This window comes from Columba livia, chromosome 5 (assembly GCF_036013475.1).
Source record: "Columba livia isolate bColLiv1 breed racing homer chromosome 5, bColLiv1.pat.W.v2, whole genome shotgun sequence".
NCBI lineage: Eukaryota > Metazoa > Chordata > Aves > Columbiformes > Columbidae > Columba > Columba livia.
This window is the reverse complement of record NC_088606.1, coordinates 39,574,111-39,593,569: the sequence shown is the minus strand read 5'-3', so window position 1 is coordinate 39,593,569 and position 19,459 is coordinate 39,574,111. Positions and strand designations below refer to the sequence as shown.

The window sequence follows — 19,459 nt, the reverse complement described above, 5'->3', positions numbered from 1 at the left end:
AGTCTAAAGTTGAATCTCCAAATTGCCTGGTTACGATGTAGTTCCTAGGGTAAAAGTGCATTTCTGTTTGGATCCCAAGCTGCTTGAGGATGTTGCGTGATTTCAAACTCAAGTATGTACGCTTGGGTGCAACCTTATCTGCCAGGTCTGTACGCTTAGGTTTCTTTGAGCAGCACCTTTTGAACTCCTGCATCTGTCTTTTAGTAGCCTTTCATAAATTACATTATTGTTTAGGGTTTTATAGTAACGCAAGTCAACTATTTCTTGCAGTTTCATAATATTCCTAACTGTTCAGATTCTTGGTTCTTTAGACACATTGGAAAGTGAAGTAAAACAAAGTGCCATATGGTGAAAATACTCTTGGGATTTTACTGGATTGTTTTCCATTAAACTGTCTTGTTTTCAGGATTTATTTCTTCCTACAAAATGTATTGTTCATTCTTTCAAGCACTTCCTGAAAGGATAGTTTGTGTTTGTGGGAAATTACTGCACTTGGGTGGAGAAGGATTTAGCAAAGTATTTTCCTATTTTGAATTTGATTTTATACCGTTGGAGAAAAAAATCTCAGCACTGCCAAACTCCTGGTGAGACGGGAGAGATCCACAGCTGCAAGGCATTCTGATTGCTTTAGGAAATTCCAATGATGACAATTTCAGATGCCAAATACACATGTATGTGAAACCGGTAGGGAGATCTGACTGCCCCTATCGTTACGTTTGACTTTGTGACTTAGAAAATTCTGAGTGAAATTATTCTCTTAGAATCTTTTTTTGACAAGCTCTAGATGCTATCCTGTATGAGATGTGCGAAATATTTATAGTGTAATCTTTACTATGTCAAACTAAAAATATAGATGTATTTTGATTTTTCTATTGGAAAGCTCTTATCTTTTCAAATTGTTAGAAAACAATTTTTTCCTGAGGATATATAATGAGTAAATAATGTAGTCTTTCTAGAACAGTTTTGCTTAAATGAAGGTGTTTTTAGGGTTGTTGAGATGCCCGAGAAGAAGTAAATGAATATACTATCAATGAAAGCTAGGAATTGAAAAGTATTACTGTATTGTTGGGCATTCTCATTGAGTTTAAGCTGCCTTCCTTGAATATTTAGAAAGCCTTTTGCAAGTAAAGGGTGTTATTGCAAGTAAACAATTGTGCAAAATTTTGCATTTGATTATGTGCTAAATTTTTTATAATTTAATTTCAGTATCGAAGTGGTAATTTTTACCATGATTTTCTAAATAAATGCAAGAATGCAAAATGTATTTAGGACATTTCTCCTTTCCTATTAAGTATAAGAACTACTTTGACGGCTCCTTGTGTGGTGGTTTGGTTTTGTTTTAAAGCTCTTCTTTCTTTGGCAAAACTGAAATATTTCAGTATTAGTATTGATATAAATTGCACACTGGAGGATTCAGTTTCCTCATTCAGGTAATCTCTCCTGGCATTTTAAAATGAGGTAGCCTGCCTGTGCGCACATGTATGCCAAGATGCAGGTTTATGTTTGTCTAAGAATGACATAAGCATATATTTGCTAAATCATAAAACACAAGAGGCGAGAGAAGCTTGGGCAGACTGGTCATAATGAAGCAAAGCATTTCTATCATGGGATGATAGCACAGGGTTAGAGACCTTCCACTGGGCTTCAGGTTGCACTGCTGCTTTTTAATGAGTTTATGGATGTATACAAGGCACCTCTGTCAGAGGTATCATTAGGCAAGTATGAGAGCCAAGGCAGCGGCCCAAATACTTGTCAACATCAACAATTGCTTGAGCAGGTCTACTCAGATAGGGAGAGTGCATTTGATATTTGGAGTTGATGTTAAAACAGCCACGTTGGCAAGATACTGCTGCTTCTGTGCTGATGATGTATTTGAATGACACTGAATTGGCCTTTACTTTTTTTGTACAGGAGTGTTGTGCTTTGTTTTGTTTTTCTTCCCCAGGGGTGATAACTCTAAATCAAGTTCCATTACTGACCAGCAATATTCTGTTCTTATAGTACCCTGAAGTTACTGTTCATGTTTGTGGAAAGAATGAGTTTTAGATTAATAGACAAAACTCCTTGTTTTTGAAAGATAACCCCAAAATTAACAAACATTCTCATACACACATAAAATAAAAAGATGCCAAGGTAGGAAGATGCTTAGATTTAGAAGCTTTTAATGCTTCCTTCATTAAAGGTATTGGTATTTTTGGATTTGAGGGTCTGGTTTGGTAGTGCAGTTGGCAATGCTGTGCCTGGGTCTGTACCAGCGGTTCTTATGGAGGTCTGTTTCAGGAATACAGCCTGGAAATTGAAGCTTTCTGACATTTTAGTTGGGTTAAAATGCCTAAGAAGTCACATCCATACTCTTATCAAGAAGTCAGTGGCTTTGTTCAGTATTTAAAAATCTTAAGTAAAAACTTGATCTTATTTGTAACCCTGAAGTGCTTTTAGTGTTCTGTCTCTGAGTTAACTGGTGTTAATATTCTGGGAGGGAAAGGTATTTGCATTCATGATTTTGTTGAGCCTTTTATTCACACATAGGCACAACAAACTGCTAATACTGAATCTAAGCAACTAGGAGCACCTACCTGGAGCTTAGAGGAAGTCTTTTGTCCTGACCCAGAAGCCCTGTCATGGAATTTTGTGCATCTAATGTAGGAGTCTACAGTTACATTTACAAACTGTCAGACAACTATGGGACAACTTAGACCAAAGACAGACCCGAAGGAGGAGGCAACAAAATGCTACGCAAGGAGGAAGTGTTTTCTAGTGCCATAGGACATACATCAAAACTGTTCCCAGCCTTCTCCCTTTCTTGCTATCTCAGCGCTGACAAGTAATTTACCTTCTTTGTGCCTTGTTATCACCCTCCTTTTAAGGTGAGGTGATTGCTTTTAATGAAGAGGCTACAGAACTGTATTCTGATCTAATAAGCGATGCACGGTGTCAAGAGTGGGGATGGAGACCTAACCCTGCCAGGGGAGCTGGTTGATGGGGGCTGGGTTAGGGGAAGGTGGGATAGTCTTGAGAGTCTTGAATTTGCATCTCTGTGCCCGGGTGAGTGTTGTGTCAGGTGGCTTTGTAGAGGAGGTCACACCCTCTCACACTACTGTGGTTGAGATGGAGCTGGCTTTGTTGTTCAGAAGTAGTTATTGGCGGCCTCTTTAAAAAGAAGACCCTGTGCAACTTTTTTCATTCAGATGCAGATACATGTTTGCCTGTAGGGTACATCCTCTGTGGGCCTTTTTCACTGGCTTTTTCCTGAAGGGTCTGATTAAAAGGCTGACTTTTGGTTCTCTGTGAGGTTCTTAATCCCTTGGTGTTTGTTCTAGAAATCTTCCACATGGAACTGAGGCTTCTGGATTGCATTTTAGAAATGAGGCACCAGTTTATGTATGGAGTGGATTGAGTAGCTTTTCCCTAGCCAGGTTACTTACTTGGCTTTAAATCATGTTGTCAGTGAACAGAATTATCATCTCCTTGGTTCTGTGCACTTAGATGATTTCAGTCCAGCTCTTATGCAGAGTTATTTCATACTTTCCTGTTTCTCAGTTGAGTAACTTTGGCGGTCTCATCAAAAAGGTCAAAGATGGAAGAAACCAAAGTGGTAGATCAACTATCTCCCTTGGAGCATGGTTCAAGGCATTTTCCCCAGGTGGTTATAAATCCGGAAGCTATTCTATTATGTTTTGGGTTTGGTGGTGTTTTGGGGGTTTTTTTGTTGTTGTGGGGGTTTTTTGTTTTATTGTTTGTTTTATTTGTTTCTTACTGTGAAGATGAACAGAACTACTCAGTTTTGCTGTGTGCTAAAAAGTATTTTAAGATGACAGTTCTTTGTGAGTGACTTGATTTATGAGAGAAAAGTACAATTTGGAGGTGGAAGGGTATTCCGTGTTTAGTGACAGCTATAACTGAGTTATTCTAAGTGAAGAGTATACCTGGGAAAATGCTCTAGATAAAGTGCAGGATGTCTGCCTGTTTACAAGTAATCATCTGAGCTGTACAGTTTGGATGCCTGAAGGGAATGTGAAAATCTATTGACATCTTTAGTTACTCAACTAGTTTATTTTTGGGAGCTCATGAATTGGCAGAACATGGTGACCCTGTCTGAAGGGGAAAAGTGTAATGACTTTGAATGCAGGAAACTTAGAGAATATTTAGTCAAATTACTTGCCACAATTTCTTTGCAGCAACTATAATGGAGATTTTAACCCTTTGCCTTCCCATTGAAGATTTTTGCATAGTGTTGATATATTTTAATGGAAACCCAGGACAACTCTGTCAACACAAATCTGCTTAATGCATCATACAACAGAATTGAATAGTCTGAGGTTTTCTTGTTTGAAGAAGGGGAAAAATGTTTTATGGTAGATGGCTTGTTTGTGACTCTTTGTGATGTTATACCCTTCATTTGGAATAGCTGTAGTTTGGATTCAAAATTGGTCCTGGGCACAAAATGCTACAACATATAAAAGACAGGGCTGGTATGTGCACACATAATATTGGATGGTGAGCAAGTAAGGAGCTGAAAGAAGTTATATTTATGTACAGAAGCACAGCTGTATTTTGCATTACATTTATACTGGGTTTGCCCTCTGTGGCTTGACAGAACCAGCAAACACGGTAAAAAAACTGACAGTAACAACTGTGAAGTCTTGCAGAAGTTTTGCCCTTCTTATGATAAATTTTCTGCACATGACTGATTTGCACAAAACTAGTAACACTTAGCATAGTGCATAAGAAAGTAAGAAAAATAAAGCTTTCTTGTAGCGTGTTCCTTGTAGCTACTACTTACAGTCCTGGTTTGGAGAGCTTATACAAGGTTGCATGGAGTATCTGGGGAGTTTATTCTGGAAAAAAAGTTGATTTTCTTTTGCCTTTCAATATTCTCTACTCTTACACCATCAGAAATTCTCAACTACATTGTCAGTGTAGTTGAAAGGCACTTCATTGCTGGAAATAAGTTACTTGCAAGCATTTTACTTAGTGTTACTTGCAGTTGTCTTACTGAAAGGTTAAAGCCGTGTTCATGACTCTTAATCATTCCGTATCCCTGTATTCATTCACACAATTAACTTGTAGTCTCACACCAGCATTGCAGGATTTCTTACAAATGCTGAATTTTGAGAACATGGGACTTATGGATCACTCTGAAGGGAAAGAACCACTGATTTGATTTTTCTGTGTTGTACAAACAAATTTTTTAAAATGCAAACAGATGAAGAAATAAAGCAAAAGTTAATACTTTGCGTGCTGACTGGACTCACGGAGACCATTTTGCTTTAAAGGTGACTTATCTCGCATCCCTCTGTTTTAAAACAGAAGTAATTTTTTTAATTTTTTTTTTTAATAAGGAAGATCTGGAAAACTCATGTATCTGGAACAATGTCAGCTGTCAGCTTATCTGTTAACAGCAGTCCCTTACTATTATTAAATACAATTGCTGGAAAAAAAAAAAGTCTTGAGTCTCACATCTTAATTAAAGACAGGGATGTTAATTTTTGAAGATTTTTTTTTTTCTGAAGTGTATATTAGTTTCAGAAAATGAGGGTGTTTTTTTCTTTTCAGTACCCTCAGTGTGAATTTTCAACTTCATTTTAATATACCTATGACTTACTCATTTGTCTAGCATTTTAGATTAGCTGTTCCTTGTTTTAAGAATAAAAGCTTCCTCCATCACAGGAACTTTTAAAAAATAAAATATTTCTGGATGAAAAATATTTTTTCTTTCCTCCCCTTTGTCCGTCACTTTAAATACAGTTTTAACAATTAGAAACACCGTGTTGGTTAAGCATGAAAAAATGTGTAGTTATACTTTCATGTTGTTTAACAATTTGTTGGTAACTGAGAAAGTTCTCAAAGAAACTGATTTTTTAGAGGTGAAAAAACTCCAGTGTCCTTGATGCATCTCTTACAAGAACCTCTTGAAAGCAAAATAACTAGTTTTATTTCAAAAATTAAACAAGGGAGTGTTTTTACAATGCATTGATGACTGCAAAGACATTAATATGCTGGAGACTTCATAATTTAATCAGATTCTTTGTGTATTGTTTGTGTGGATAAAGCATCATTTTAAGAAAAAAAATTAAGTAAACTTCTCAGGAAGAATTTCTTCCATTTAAATTGGTTCTTACGTGCAGTGTATGTAGTCATGTGAATGTATGCATGTATACATACAGTATAGGTGTAAGTTATTGCCAAGATAGAATACATCTGATTAATGATCACAGGTGTTGGTTATTGTTGTGACTTCAAACAAAATGTGCTTTGCAAATAGCATTCATCTCCTCTTCTTGCCAAATAAAATATCCAAATATAAACTGGATGCTAGTATCAGGGAGAGCAGCACCTTTGAGAAGGCTGCAAATATGTTACGGCCTTAATTTCATTGAAAGCATTGCCTCTCTTGGAAGTCGAAGATGAAAGCATTTGAGAGAGATACTTTGTGTTAGGGTTTTTTGTGAGGGTTGTGGGTAACTGTGTATAGGTTTTTAATACTCAAACAAAAAAACCTTCCCTCTTCCCGAAGTCTGAACACTGTGGTGTTGCTAGGCCCTTTTAATTTATCATTTTAGGGAGCTTGCTTTCCTACTAATGCAGAAGCTGAAGAAGAAGCTATGTGTATTATTTGCTCATGGAAATGCAGAACAAGTAGTATAAACAACAGAAGAGGCTGTTTATTAAAAAAAAAAAAGCTCATCCAAGAGGTAAATGAAATGAGTATATTCCAGGGTGCCTTTCTGTGCACTGCTGGGCAGGGCACAGGACTCCGCGCTTGTGCTGTGGATGTTGCTTCATCAGTCTTTGCAGGGGTGTTTAGTGTCTGGGGGCCCCCTAAACTAACGGGGGTGGGCCTGGATGTCACAGCAGCTGCAGCTGCAGGTCGTGGCTTGCCAGGCTGCCTGCGAGGGCAGGGGGAGCTGCCAGGTGCCTGGTTTGGGGGGCAGCCTGTGCTTCTTGAGACTGGTGAGCTCAGCTGCAGGGTGGACACAAAGCCTTTGAGAGATACTGTTTCCCCAGGCTGTCACTTGGGTTCTTACTCGGCAGCTGATGCGTTTCATTGGGAAACGCACCATCAGACAAGCATGCTTTTAGACTCCAAGTGGCTTTGGAGCAGCTGTACTTACGGCTAAATAAATATAACCCTCTGTAAGAGCAAATAACTTTTCTACCAGATATATGCACAGATGGATTGTAATCATACTGAGGCCTGTGTTTGCCTCAACAAGAGAAAAAAACCTATTTGGTAGAGAGCTATAAATGGAAATTTGTGCTTAGACTGGCTTGCAGCAGTGGTTGGAGAACATTGCTCCAGCCTAGTATGAACGAGATAGGCATTCAGGGTGTTTGTAAAACTACACAAGCTAGGGAGACACAGGACATGAGCTACAACTGGAATGTACTTTAAGATTTATTGGTCCCCTTATGCCTACATAAGTGTCTGGGAGCAGTTCTACAGCAGTGGGAGTGTACCTGGATAAGAGAGATGAATGTGCCAGAGGTACTGACATACTGGATATCTGTATGCTCAGAGAGGGCAGGGGAGGGAGGACAGACAGCCTTCCCTGCTGGGGGAAACCCGGTGTCTCGACACCTCTAAAACACAGATTTCATTTTGGATAGAAAAATAAGATTTTTTTTTTTTAAGAATGCTAATTTGGAAGATATTTAGTAATTACAGCTACATTTCCTAAAATATTTGATTGTAAGTACAGTACAGAGCTAAAATTATATGCAGACAGCACTTATGCAGGCTGCTGCTTCTTCAGGAAGAAATTATGATACAAAAATAGTCAATCTGGAATAAGATCATTCCATGATTTTTTTTTTCTTTAATGAATGAGAGACTTCTTTAATTATTACTTTAATGAAGTATTGTTGATCACTTCATCTTCAAATACTAAGATACTTTAATGAAGAAGCATTTTGCTTTAAAAAGGCAGCTTCAAACTGAAAGCAAACTTGTAGATTAAAACAACACCCTTCTGTGTCTTAAAATAAATGGATTGTATCTCTTGACAGAAATGGTGCCGGTATCCAGAGGAGGCTTTATTAGGGCCATGTGATGGAATTGCATGCCTTAAAAGACTAAACAGTGTCTTTAAATTAGTGCATACATTTCCAATTGTATTTTTTTTCTTTTAAGTTGTTAAGCTTTAGCATGGGAGAGCAGAGGTGGTCAGTGGTTGCTGTTAGACACTGAGGTTCTCCAGAAGGCCTGGGAAGGGCACGGTGCTGCAGTTGCGGTGCCTGTTTGCTGAGGTCTGTGTGGCAGAAGAGGCGGCCACAGATCTCGGGTCAGAGCTCGCTCTGCTCCATAGGCCAGTTTTCCACAACCCTCAGCAAACTGGTCACCACTGATTACTCTTTCCACGTGTTGATTTCGTGCGTGAAGTTACTTTAGGGAATTGAAGCCAAAATTCAGGAGTTAGAAGGTTAATAATTTCCCTTGCCTTTTGGCTGTGTGTACAATTTGCTTGGAGGGAGAGAGGGGAGAGTGTTAACCATTTACAAGTATACATCTCCCCTTGTTCCTCCCCAGAATGATTGCGGAAATTATTTCTAGGCTGGTGTAGTGAAACAGCTAAGTTGCTCTCAATAGTTGTAAGTACAGAGATTAGCAAGATATTGTTACTGAAGAGTTAGTTCTCCACAGTGAACAGGAAAAGAAATGCGTCCATATTTGGCTGAGGAAATTTTTACGATTGCAGCTAGACAAGGAAAGTATCTTTATTGCTATGGACTTCATTTTAAACTGCTTATCTGAAGACTGCCAGAAGTGTCATTTTACTTGCTTAAGGTATAAAAAGTTTGAAAAGTTGGAGAGTGGTAAGCAATTTCCTTTTTTAACATTAGAGTTGCAGATCTGCTTATTTTAGAATTTGACAAGAGAGCTGGTGAAGTGATACTGGGAGTTGAGCAACTGACAGGTGGGGTTTTCCAGCTGCTGCCCTTAAAAAAACTGAGCATTTAAATTCGATGTCTAGTGAATGTTAGGTGGATGTATGTGTATGAAATTTTTCAAATTATTTTTGAGAATTCACGCTCTTTCAAACCATAAACAGTTCCTCCAATGATATTGAGAAATTTGGCACGCTGTATTATTTCCATATTCAAAAAAAAAAGTGTTATTCCTCTTCCAAATAAAATACATATATATTAACATGTGAAATGTTTGGGAAAAACTTATGTTTCTTCAAGGAGGGGGAGCTGATAAGTATAACTAAAGTGGTAAACAACTTCTTTTTATTAGCTTTTTTACGTTCAAATCTGTCCTGTTACTTTCAGATAAGCTAGAAGTAAAAAAATTACATTAAAGAAATTACCATTATGAGCAACTACTTTAAAAACCAAATACAGTAAGAAGCTGTTACAGTTGCTTTATTGGACGGATGGTTCATGTCTTTTGAAACAGTTTGTCCTGCTGTGGTATCTTTGTGGAACTAAGTATATTTAACTGGAAGGCACCACATTCTAGAAAATAGACAAAATGTACTGGGAATGTGTGTGCAAGAGGAAGTGCATCTGCAGGGACCCATACACTTCTGGTTTCAGAAGGGAGATATTTTCTTCTTCCTGCTAGTTTTTTAGTCATCTCACCTTTTTCTCGTGTGTTGGCTTCCTACGTGTTGCAGCATGAATGGAAACCAACCATTGTACTTGACCTCAGTCTGAAATCAAAAGTGCTCTGGGCCTCTGAAGCTGCTGCTTGGGGGAATCCCCATCTCTGCACAGATGCTACTGTGGAGGTTTGTGCCAGCAAAAGGGTCGCACATGTTGCTGAATGTACCTGAAGAATGTGGAAACCTTGCTTTTGTGAAGGACTAAGTTTAGAAATGGCTACAATAATACAAACTTAGCCTGCTACGTGCAGGAGCTAAGTACATGTAGAAGCTGTTCTTTTGTATGAACTTTTTTCCTGGATGGTCTTATGTGCAGATAGTGATGAGTGTGAATTTTCTTCTGGTTTTTGTTCAGTTTTGTGGCTCTAACAGTACTTTCGTGACTGTGATTTGACAGATTTTGTCTGCAGGGAACCTTTTGTGCTGAGTTGTCAGGATTTTTAGTAAGGACGGGAGAGAACAAAGCCACAAATATAACTGGTGGGAGAGTCAGGAGCAGAATTGACTTAATCTACTGTAATAGCTGAATTTCATCACAGTTATGTGCAAATTAGTACTTGTTCTTTCTAATATTGTGATTTAGCATGCTGTATGCATAACCCTCAAGGATATTTTTTTTTTGTAAGCAGCGGCTATAAATACATAGCTTTTTATGGAGAGACAAGAAACCAAGACGTGGAATTTCATCTCTAGTGTATGCCTCTATTTTATTTTTTCTGTTACGCTTTGATGCATTTCACAACCAGATGTCTGATGGTTCTGCTCCTCCCTTGGTCTCCCTCCCCCCCCTCAAATGACAGAAATCTGACTTTTGTGACTTCAGAGCAGAATGGGGACTGAGGACCGTGGTTGTGCCCCCTGCCTCTGGGGCCTCAGAAGGGCCCATGGTGGCAATGACAAAGCCCATTCCATGATCTGCTGAGAGAGTCCTTGTTCCTGCAGACCAACTGCTGTGATCTCTGCCGCGTTCCTGTGAAAAATCAGCATGAGTTTTGCTCTTAACTTGGCCATAGACAGGGTCAAAGAGAATATTCAGTTAGAGGGCTCAAGGGGCAGGAGTTTGTCCCTGCACGGGTGGGCTCTGAGCACGTGTGACTCCAACGCATCTGTTTCTTGTGGGCCTGAAAGCTGTTTCTTATTTGTGGCACCTCAGATTTTGCAGTTGTGGGAAAAGAACAAAAAGTCTTTTCCCTTGGAGTGGTTGTCAGGAAGGAGGTCGCAAAGATGAGAGGAACATACATGTCACAGTAATTGCTAAAAGCGCTGTCTTGCAGGATTTAAGAGCCCCCTTTCCTTTTGTTATTCTCTGTTTCCGAAGTGTCATTTTATGGTTATAGTGGTCATAACTGATGTAAACAGATGCAAATCTGTATCAAAGCTAATCTACTTATAGCTATAAATTAGTATATTCCTTTTTTCTTTATTTAAATTTGTAATTGCATGCAAGGAAGGAATTTGATGAGGCTATTAAGCATTGTTACCTAATCCCTAGACAAAATTAATAACAATGTCATGTTTGCACTTGAATAGTTCTGCCCAGTATTCCTGAATTGCTCTGTGTCCCCTGGACATCATTGCAGCCAAGGCTAGTGTATCGGTATGCATATATGCCTTATAAGTGACAACTCTAATAAAAGCTAGAAAAATGTTTTTAGATCCATGGTAAACCTGCACTGACTGCTGTATGCTTATCTTAAGTTCACCATTATGCATGACACAGTGTCTCATGGGCGGGCTGAAATAGGAAGAAATACCTCAGAGAAGCTTCATTTGCACTTTAGCCATCCTTAGGGTGGGATTTCAACCTGAGTAAGAGACTAAACATGATTGAAAGGTTAGGGCACTAGCTTGACACTGAGTTGTGTTCCCTGCTCTGTCATAGACCTCTTAGGCAAGTCGCTTTGTAGTCTCTCTCTCTGACTTAGTCCCCTTCAATAAAAAGGGAATAATAGTAGTTCCCTCCTTTAAAGAGGTGTTGCCAGAGTAAGTGCATTAAAGAGTATGTGGTGCTGTTATGAGGCCATGCAACTCTGTAAAGTAGCAATTGCTGTAATTCAGTTTCTGTACTACAGTGCAAGAAATGCAGCTATGGACAATAAAAAGAGTCATTTGCCGTACAAAGGCATCGTAGAACACTGGGGAGTGTTGGTTAGAGATCTCTAGTATGAGACTGACATACGAATGTTAGAGCTCTTGTACAGATATGGGTGGATGAACTTCTGTGTGCTTTAGAAGACATTGTGATTTTTATATCAAAATAGCCTTAACATTTACATCAGGGTGGGAGGAGTTCTATGGAGTATTTTAAGAAGTGGTTTTCTATACCAGGTTCTAAATTTCAGTGTATCTGTTCAAATTGAAGATGCTTTGCTTGACCTCTTACAAATGCAGTCTGCATCTGCACAGTGTGAAGAAGTGAATAGTGGACAAAACTGAGATCAAGGAATTCCAGAAGAATAATATCTTGTTGGCTACCCCTTCACTCTTTAGTGCAAAACAGCCTGCTTTGTTTCTCTTTGTGTACCTGTTGAAAATACAGAATGTTGCACTGTACAGATGTTGTGACGTGGGATGAATTGGTGTTAATATATTGCTTTGATTGTTGCAAAGTGTTATATAAAAGTGAAGTATTCCAATAATGTCAAGTTTGTTTGTGGGCAAGTTCCTCCAACTACTTTCCCCAATCAAAATTTGTCTTCAGTGTAGCAACTAGTGCAGTGTTTTTCTATCTCAGTTGATTTTGTACATCTTTCCCAAATGGAAATGAATGTCAGCCTGCTGGTGGGAGACTGGACATTCTTATTGTTTGGAGATTAGTTGAAAATACAGTTATCAAAAGCTCTGGGACATGTTAAACTAGTAAAGTATTTTAAATAAGAGAGTGCTATTATTAATATCTAGCCGTTGTGCAAAAATAGTTTAGAATCCACTGGCTGCATTATGGATTGTAAAGGCTCATCGGTCTCAGAATTTAGTTTTCTTCAGTGTGAGAGGATCAGGTAAATGCAATTCATACACCTGAAGGGATGATTAGTTCATTAGCCTTTCATTCTGAGAGTTGAAACTGTTTTATGTAAATGATTTTTAAATTTTTTTTTTAATGTGTAGCGATTTCTTCTGGAGATGGTCAAGTGTTTAGCACTGATCCTCTTACTGGCTCTTCTAATAAGTTCCTGTGTGACTTCCCAATTATTTATGGCCGTATTTTCACAGTTGGGAAGGACTTTCTGTTCCTCTTAATAGCAATCACACAGTTTGTATATTTAGCAAATACAGCTATTCAAAGTGTAATGTGGGATTATTGATCCAAAATGTTATGTCTTCAATTAGAACGCATGTTACACTTCCGTTCTGCATAACACTCACAAAATTCCATTGATCATTGCAACCTTAATTTTGTGTTTTATTAAGAACTGAGTATTTAGCTCAATTTAAAATGGTTTTGTTAGGATTTTTAATAGAGAACACTTTTCCTTATGCTGTTATTGAATGGCATTTTTCCTTTCTAATTGTAACATGCAGGATGGATGGTTGGTTTGGTTTCAGGTAGGCTTGTTGAGCTGAATCTTTGGGAAGCTTCTGACTTTGCTCTGAGTAAGTATGAGGCTGGTGACACGTATGGCCAGTTGTGAAAGTACTTCATAATGTTAGTAAGGATACAAATAAGCTACTACAGAAATGGAAGAGGTTTGCTTTGGATTTGGTCGGGTATTGGGGCCAGCCATCTGCTCTTTCTTTGTTTCTTTCTTTCCTCCACTGAAATCCCTGTGGTTAAAATGAGGAGGAGGTTGGGCAGGTAACAGGCAGGGAGCTCTGAATCTGGGGGCCAGGATAGTGCTCTGATTCATTAACTAACGATTAAGAAATTGGAGTGCTCTCTGGGCCCTTGAATTCTTTAAACCTTGCTGGTAATCCCCTGTGTGATGATTGTGCTTGCCCGTGTCTTTCAGCGTTCTACTCCCAGTATTAACTAGTCTGCATTTGCTTACCTTTGTTGTTGTTTTAATGCCACAGTCATGGCCAAGAGCTTGCTGTACCGAACAGCACAATAAAAAAAAAACCTTTTATATTCAATAGCGACCACAAAACTTCTCAAAATACATAATTTTAGAAATTTGAACTGAAGTCCTGTCAGTGCTGTTAAAGACTTGACTATTGGAGTAGTTTTATAACAGATTAGCTCAGTCCGTAGTGGGATCTGTGTGGATGTGGGCAAACCAAGACCAGCACTGCTTCAGCTTATGTAACTGCTGACAAACAAAAAGATATTTCTGGGTCGAGGAAGGCATATGACAAAAGAACAACTATGTTATTATTTGTGTGAACTTTCTCCTTCATTTTTTCAGCCCCATCCCTCTTTGGTTATCGCTACACTGTTGCATCACGTCTCAAATTAGACTTTTAAGCTCTTCGTGGAAGAATCCCCGTCTAGCCTGTTAGTGGGTATTGTTAAAGATAATACAACTTTTGTGACCTCAGCTCTTCATGAATATCAGTGTATTGAGTTTCAGGTATTATTCTAATTTTATGAACTGATCTGAAGTGGGTGGCTTAAGATCCGTGTCTGTGGCAAAGCTGGAATTTGATCCCAGATCCTCTGAGGTTCTGCCTTTGCTTTTAGTCCCAGCTGTTCTCCAGCCAGGCTTGGGCGAGTGATGATGTCTCCTTGCTGCCATCAGGAGTGTCTCTGCCGAGAGCTGCGGACTAGGTTTCGGGTGCATTTATCTGTCATGAAGAAACCTCTGGGAATGGAAAGTTTCATCATCTATATTGAACTTTCCTCTTTCTCTTCCCTTATTTGTAGGCTGTTACCTCTTGTAAAGCCTTGAAGTAATCTCTGAAGCCCTAAAGCTGTGGTATTCCATACACTGGATACCTACGTATGTCTGATTTTGTGACGGAGTGCTGGAGCGGTCAGGGTGGAGACAACTGGACCTGCAGCAATCTTTCCTGTTGCAGCCCAGTGCATTCAGATGGGTTTTCTTCTCAGGGCTAAAGTGCAGAGAGGTTGGGTCTGTCTCTGGGGTGTATCCTTGCAATTCTGCAGCTGGAGTGTTTGTGGCAGGACAGGCATTGGGAGCGAAGGACATGTGGCTGTGTCAGCTGTGGGAACGCGAGGGCTGGGAGAAGCTGTCGGCTGCTCTTTGCCATTCTGACTCTGGAGCCTGCTGTGATTCCTGCGTGTTGGAGTATTCATCCCACTGTTGCTAGCAACTGCCTTCCCTGACAGCTCCAAACAAAAAAGCTTAATATAGCCATCTAAATGCTTACAATTAGAAGAACAGTTAACCCATTTCCAGTGGGAAAGAATAGTATGTTCGTGTAACTTTATGAAGCCTGAAAGCAGCGTTTCATACTCCTTAATTGCTGTGCTCTTTCTGTGCTCTAAGGCCACCCAAACCTCTTCAGATCATGGCATTTATCATGATGACAGACTATAATAACTAATATTCCTAACTTCAGTACAGTTTATAAACATAAACTAATTTAAGAAATGTACCATATACCTATTTTGTTAAAGGGTAAGCCTGCACTGTGTTGCAAAACCATTTGTAAAGGTGGGATTTCCTGCATATTTCCTGCATATTTCTTTACAGAAGTCCAATTTATGTAGCTGTCTCTTGCTTATAACTCTCTCTAAGAATTTCATGTTGTTGCTTTGCAAGGCGATAGATGAGTCTGGTGAAAATCATGAATCTTGTTTTCATGAGATGAGATTTGTGCAAAATTTCAATTAGTGTGGAAATACCACTCAAAGTTTTGCTTGATAATGAATCAAATTTAGGATCTGACTATTTGCTGTAGTACCTTTTCAATAGCTGGTAGAAACAACATCATCAGTTCCTTCGAAAATAAATCAGGGTGGGTTTTTTTTCCTTTTGTTCTTTGTTTAATAATCGTCTAAGTTTTAAATTCTGGTCTGTCTCTTTAATAGTTTTTCTTCCTCACTCATGCTGATTTTGTTCTGTTGGAGCTGTTTGTATAAGCCAGGTGTTGTCTGGCTTGCTTGTTGTAAGGACAAGAGTAATCAGCACTTAATGGGCATTTTCTGTGTAACAAATTTTGTGGCTTTCTCATCCCTTTAAAATAAAATTATGTGGAAAATCCCAGGTGTATTTTGAAAAGTGAACCTCTAGTACTCTCAAAGGACTGTTTTCTGAAAACTTCCTTTTGAGGTGCATCTGTGGTATTTCAGACCCCGTAATTCAAAAGCCAAAAATGCTTCTCTATAATGTCCTCCACACTATAATGCTTCTATGTCATTAGTTAGAATGTGGAAAATTGTGGTGATAGGGAATAAGTAAAACTACATATATGGATGTAAATAGTGGGTCAAACTATAAGCAGAATGCATGCTTAGGTGAATTTTAAGAAAATTATAACAGAAAAGAAAGCTGCCTAGTCAAATAACATCTATGTGAACACATTTTCACTGCTTCTACTTTATGACATCCTTTACTATAATTGACCAAAATATTTTACTTAAGTAGGATTTGTATTTCTCCTTGGTTTGATTAGCTCATGAGGTGTAGTTAATATTTTCTTCTTGCATATGTATATTTTTCCTAAATAGTATGGCAGTTCTACATTCTGTGTTCTTTTACTTGCTGTAGGTAATTAACCTATGATACTGAGTGTCAGGAGTGATCTAGATTGGAGCAGTAGTTTGTCCCATCTGGTGGTGCAATGCAAGCTACCAGATTTGGTGGCACATAGTCCTTCAGCATGGCCATTGTCTCCCCTGCTTCACATCGCAGAGCTGATGGATGTCACTTTCGAATCTCTGGTTAGTACGGTGGTTTCATACAGCTTTACTAATCCCAGCCGCTGAAAATGGGAAAGTGAAAGTGGTAACAAAGTAATTTGAACCATGCTGTCCTCAGGGCAGAGATGCCCTTCAAGTCAGTCATAGCTTTAGTCTTTCTCTGCAGTAGAAATGGGCCAATCACCTGAAAATTTGGGTAGGCCATAAATGTCTTGGATGTGTGCTACTTACTTAGGTATGCATTGGCCTGCCCCAGGCAGGCGCCTTCGGGCAGCAGGGCAAGTTGTCAGGCTGCCTGGATGCCATGTTTTCCCTTCTGTTGTCTGCCTGTGCAGCAGCTTTCCTTTGATCTCTTTGCCCCTGTTATGGGCAGGCTGTAAAGAGTTCCTTCTTTGCTATGCAGTTACTCAAACAAGTAAGCCTTCCCCATTTTATAGGCGTTATTGATTCTAGGACTTTTATCTGGTACAGTTCTTGGAGGTGTTGTGGGGGGATGGTTGTTCGTTCTTTTGTAGTGGGGTTCTTTTAAACCGGAGAATGTTCAGGTGATTGGTTTTGCTTGTTCACTTTGGATTTCAGTTGCTGCCCTTCTGTGGTGCAAGGCTCCTGGAAAATTGCTGTAGAGAAAGGCTTTCTAGGTGTCTGTGGAAAATGCTTTCCCATTCAAGATAAGGTGACAGGGATATAAAGCCAGCATCCTCCATTTAAGTTTTTTGGCTTTCTCAGACAATGTTGTGCTTCTCAGTTGCTTTGAGCTTTCTCCTGCCTTTCTTCAGAAGAGAGATTACTGTGCTCTGCTGTATAGAATTTGGAAACATGGTCTGTTTTCTGTTTTTTCTTGTTCCATCCTGGGGCAATATGTAGGAAATCTGTGCTGTTATCCTTCCTGTTCAAGGTGTCTGAAGGTGGTGAGTGGGAGGTTGCAAATGATCTGCAGGAATTTTGCTATAGCTAACTGTCTGGAAGAACATGTGGCAGAGTGAGTGTGTGGGAGGGGGAGAGATTGAAGCTGTTTTCGTATACAGCAGAGTAAGCGTAGGATATGGATAAGCTGTGCAATAAGCTTGGCAAATCTTCTGCCAAACACAAAAACTGACTCCTGTTTTCATCGCTTTCTTGGTTCTTACTCAAGACCGTTGCAATAGGTGGTGTTGGTTTCATAGGCAGTGGTTTTCACTGGGGCAAACTTCTGTTAGCTGGAACAAGTTTCTTGTTTGTGATGCCCTTTAAGTCTCCAGTCATTAAAAAAACCCACAAACAAACACACGAAACACAAACAAAAAACAAACCCGCAAACACTACCACCAAAACCAGAAACAGAACCCACTCTATTAAACTATCTCTGTCCTGCTATTGCACTGGGGGAATTAAATTTTCTTTGCCCTTTCTGCACATATGTAAATAGCAAACCTGACTTTTATCTTGTGCATGTAGATTTAAACCCGTGTTTTCTTGCAGGATTGGAAAGGGAACTGGTAGCTAGGATTCTATATTCTGTTCTTGATTTTTTGACCTGGTTGGTTGTGTGATCTTAGAAGTGAGTTAGTTCCTCTGGTTTTGTTCCTCATTAGTAAAATGTGCGTCATGATTCTTCACCTATTTCATAAATGTGGGATTTGACCATAATGATGAGCAAATTAAAGAAGGCTCAATTGCTTTGTCTCAGAAGAACACTGACTAGCTTGCTGCATTTGACTGAATTGTAAAAATTGTTGTTGGAGTCTGTTCATCATCATTAAAAGTGATTAAGCTTCTTGCAGCAGTAATCAGTAATTTGAATTGGTGGCAGGAGGATTTAGTGAGACATTATTCTCTTCTCTCTTAATTTGACAGATCTCCTGTAGCAAACTGTGGCAGTGTTGTTGCAGTTAAGTCAGTGAATGTACATTAGCTAGAACCCAGGAACACACTTCATTTTTCACATTAAAAAGAACACTTGTTATTTTCTGCACCCTTAACTTTGCCAGGGTCTGAGGAGAGGTTGGAGTCTTTCCTGAGTCATTTCTGCAGCATTCTGTCAGAGACAATTATGCGCAAATGATCTCAAAGGAGATTAGGAATATGCAAAATTTAAACTTGCTTATCATGCCAAGTGTAAGTGGTGTAGTAAGTGAACTAAGGAAAAGTACAGGACAGCACAGCCCTCAGCAACTGAGCTGAAGAGTAGAGTTTAAGGTTACTACAATGTGTAAGGTCGTGAACTTGATATATTAAATTGTGCAAATATGTGCATATTTAGTGAAGAGAGTATTTAACGAAATAGAGTAGTGACGGGTGGTTACTAAATACACAGGCAAAAAGTTTTAGAGGGAGTTAAAGATATTTTCTATTAAATGGTTGCTGTGGACTGTTTTAAATTTGTCCTCTAAATCAAATAACCTTTACACTTAATTAAAACCTTTTTAATGCCTTTTTTTTTTTTTTTTTTCAACAGCAAACTCTCCAGGCTAGTGATAAACTAGGACAAGATTGTTGCAATGGATAAGGATGCCTAAATGGTTTTGTAGAACCTATTTTGGGTTGAGTAAAACCTGCTCAGGGCTGGTACCAGCCGAGTGAGTGCCTGTGCCCCACACTTCTCAGGTATCTCTGCTTTGGGAGGACTTTATGAATTTGAGAACAGCAGCCTGGACACAGGCAGAGACTCCTCCTTAGTCCTGTTGTGTACTTAAGGAAAGGCCTTCAGAAGATTTTGCCTAGATCTAGTCTACATGGTGTTTTATAGGTGTTCATGATTTTCTTTAATGCTGTAGTGTAGATATGCTGGAGAAGTTTTAGCTTAAAATGCTGACCCTAACTTCTCTCAGTAAGGTGCCATATTTTACTTAACTTATGTTTTTTTAATTCCAGAAAATACGGAATAAGTGCCCATTGGGTATATGTGTATCTAATTTGACATTCTTTTTGGGTCTAGAAGAAAAAGCCTTGGAACATAAATTCCTTAGCAATCTGAAAATATTTACTGTATTAAAGGTGGTGACATACAATTCATATTCATTTGAAAAAAGGCTGAGGCTTGCCAGAAGTTCCTGGAAGTGAAAATAGCTGATGATGTTGCATGCCAAATCTTAAAGTTATTAAA

The 19,459-nt window shown here is 39.0% G+C and overlaps 1 protein-coding gene across 5 annotated transcripts in view; it reads left to right on the top strand.

Moving 5' to 3' along the window:
- The window catches only part of MIDEAS (mitotic deacetylase associated SANT domain protein), a 57,151-nt gene that overhangs the window by 5,835 nt on the left and 31,857 nt on the right, over nt 1–19,459 (top strand). Inside the window, exon 1 of one of the 5 annotated variants that reach the window (XM_021287250.2) lies at nt 848–18,960. The exons of the other annotated variants lie outside the window; for them this stretch is intronic. The gene's annotated coding sequence lies outside the window, so the exon portion shown is untranslated. Of the gene's footprint in view, nt 1–847; nt 18,961–19,459 lie in introns of those variants that run through there. 5 annotated transcript variants of the gene reach the window in all.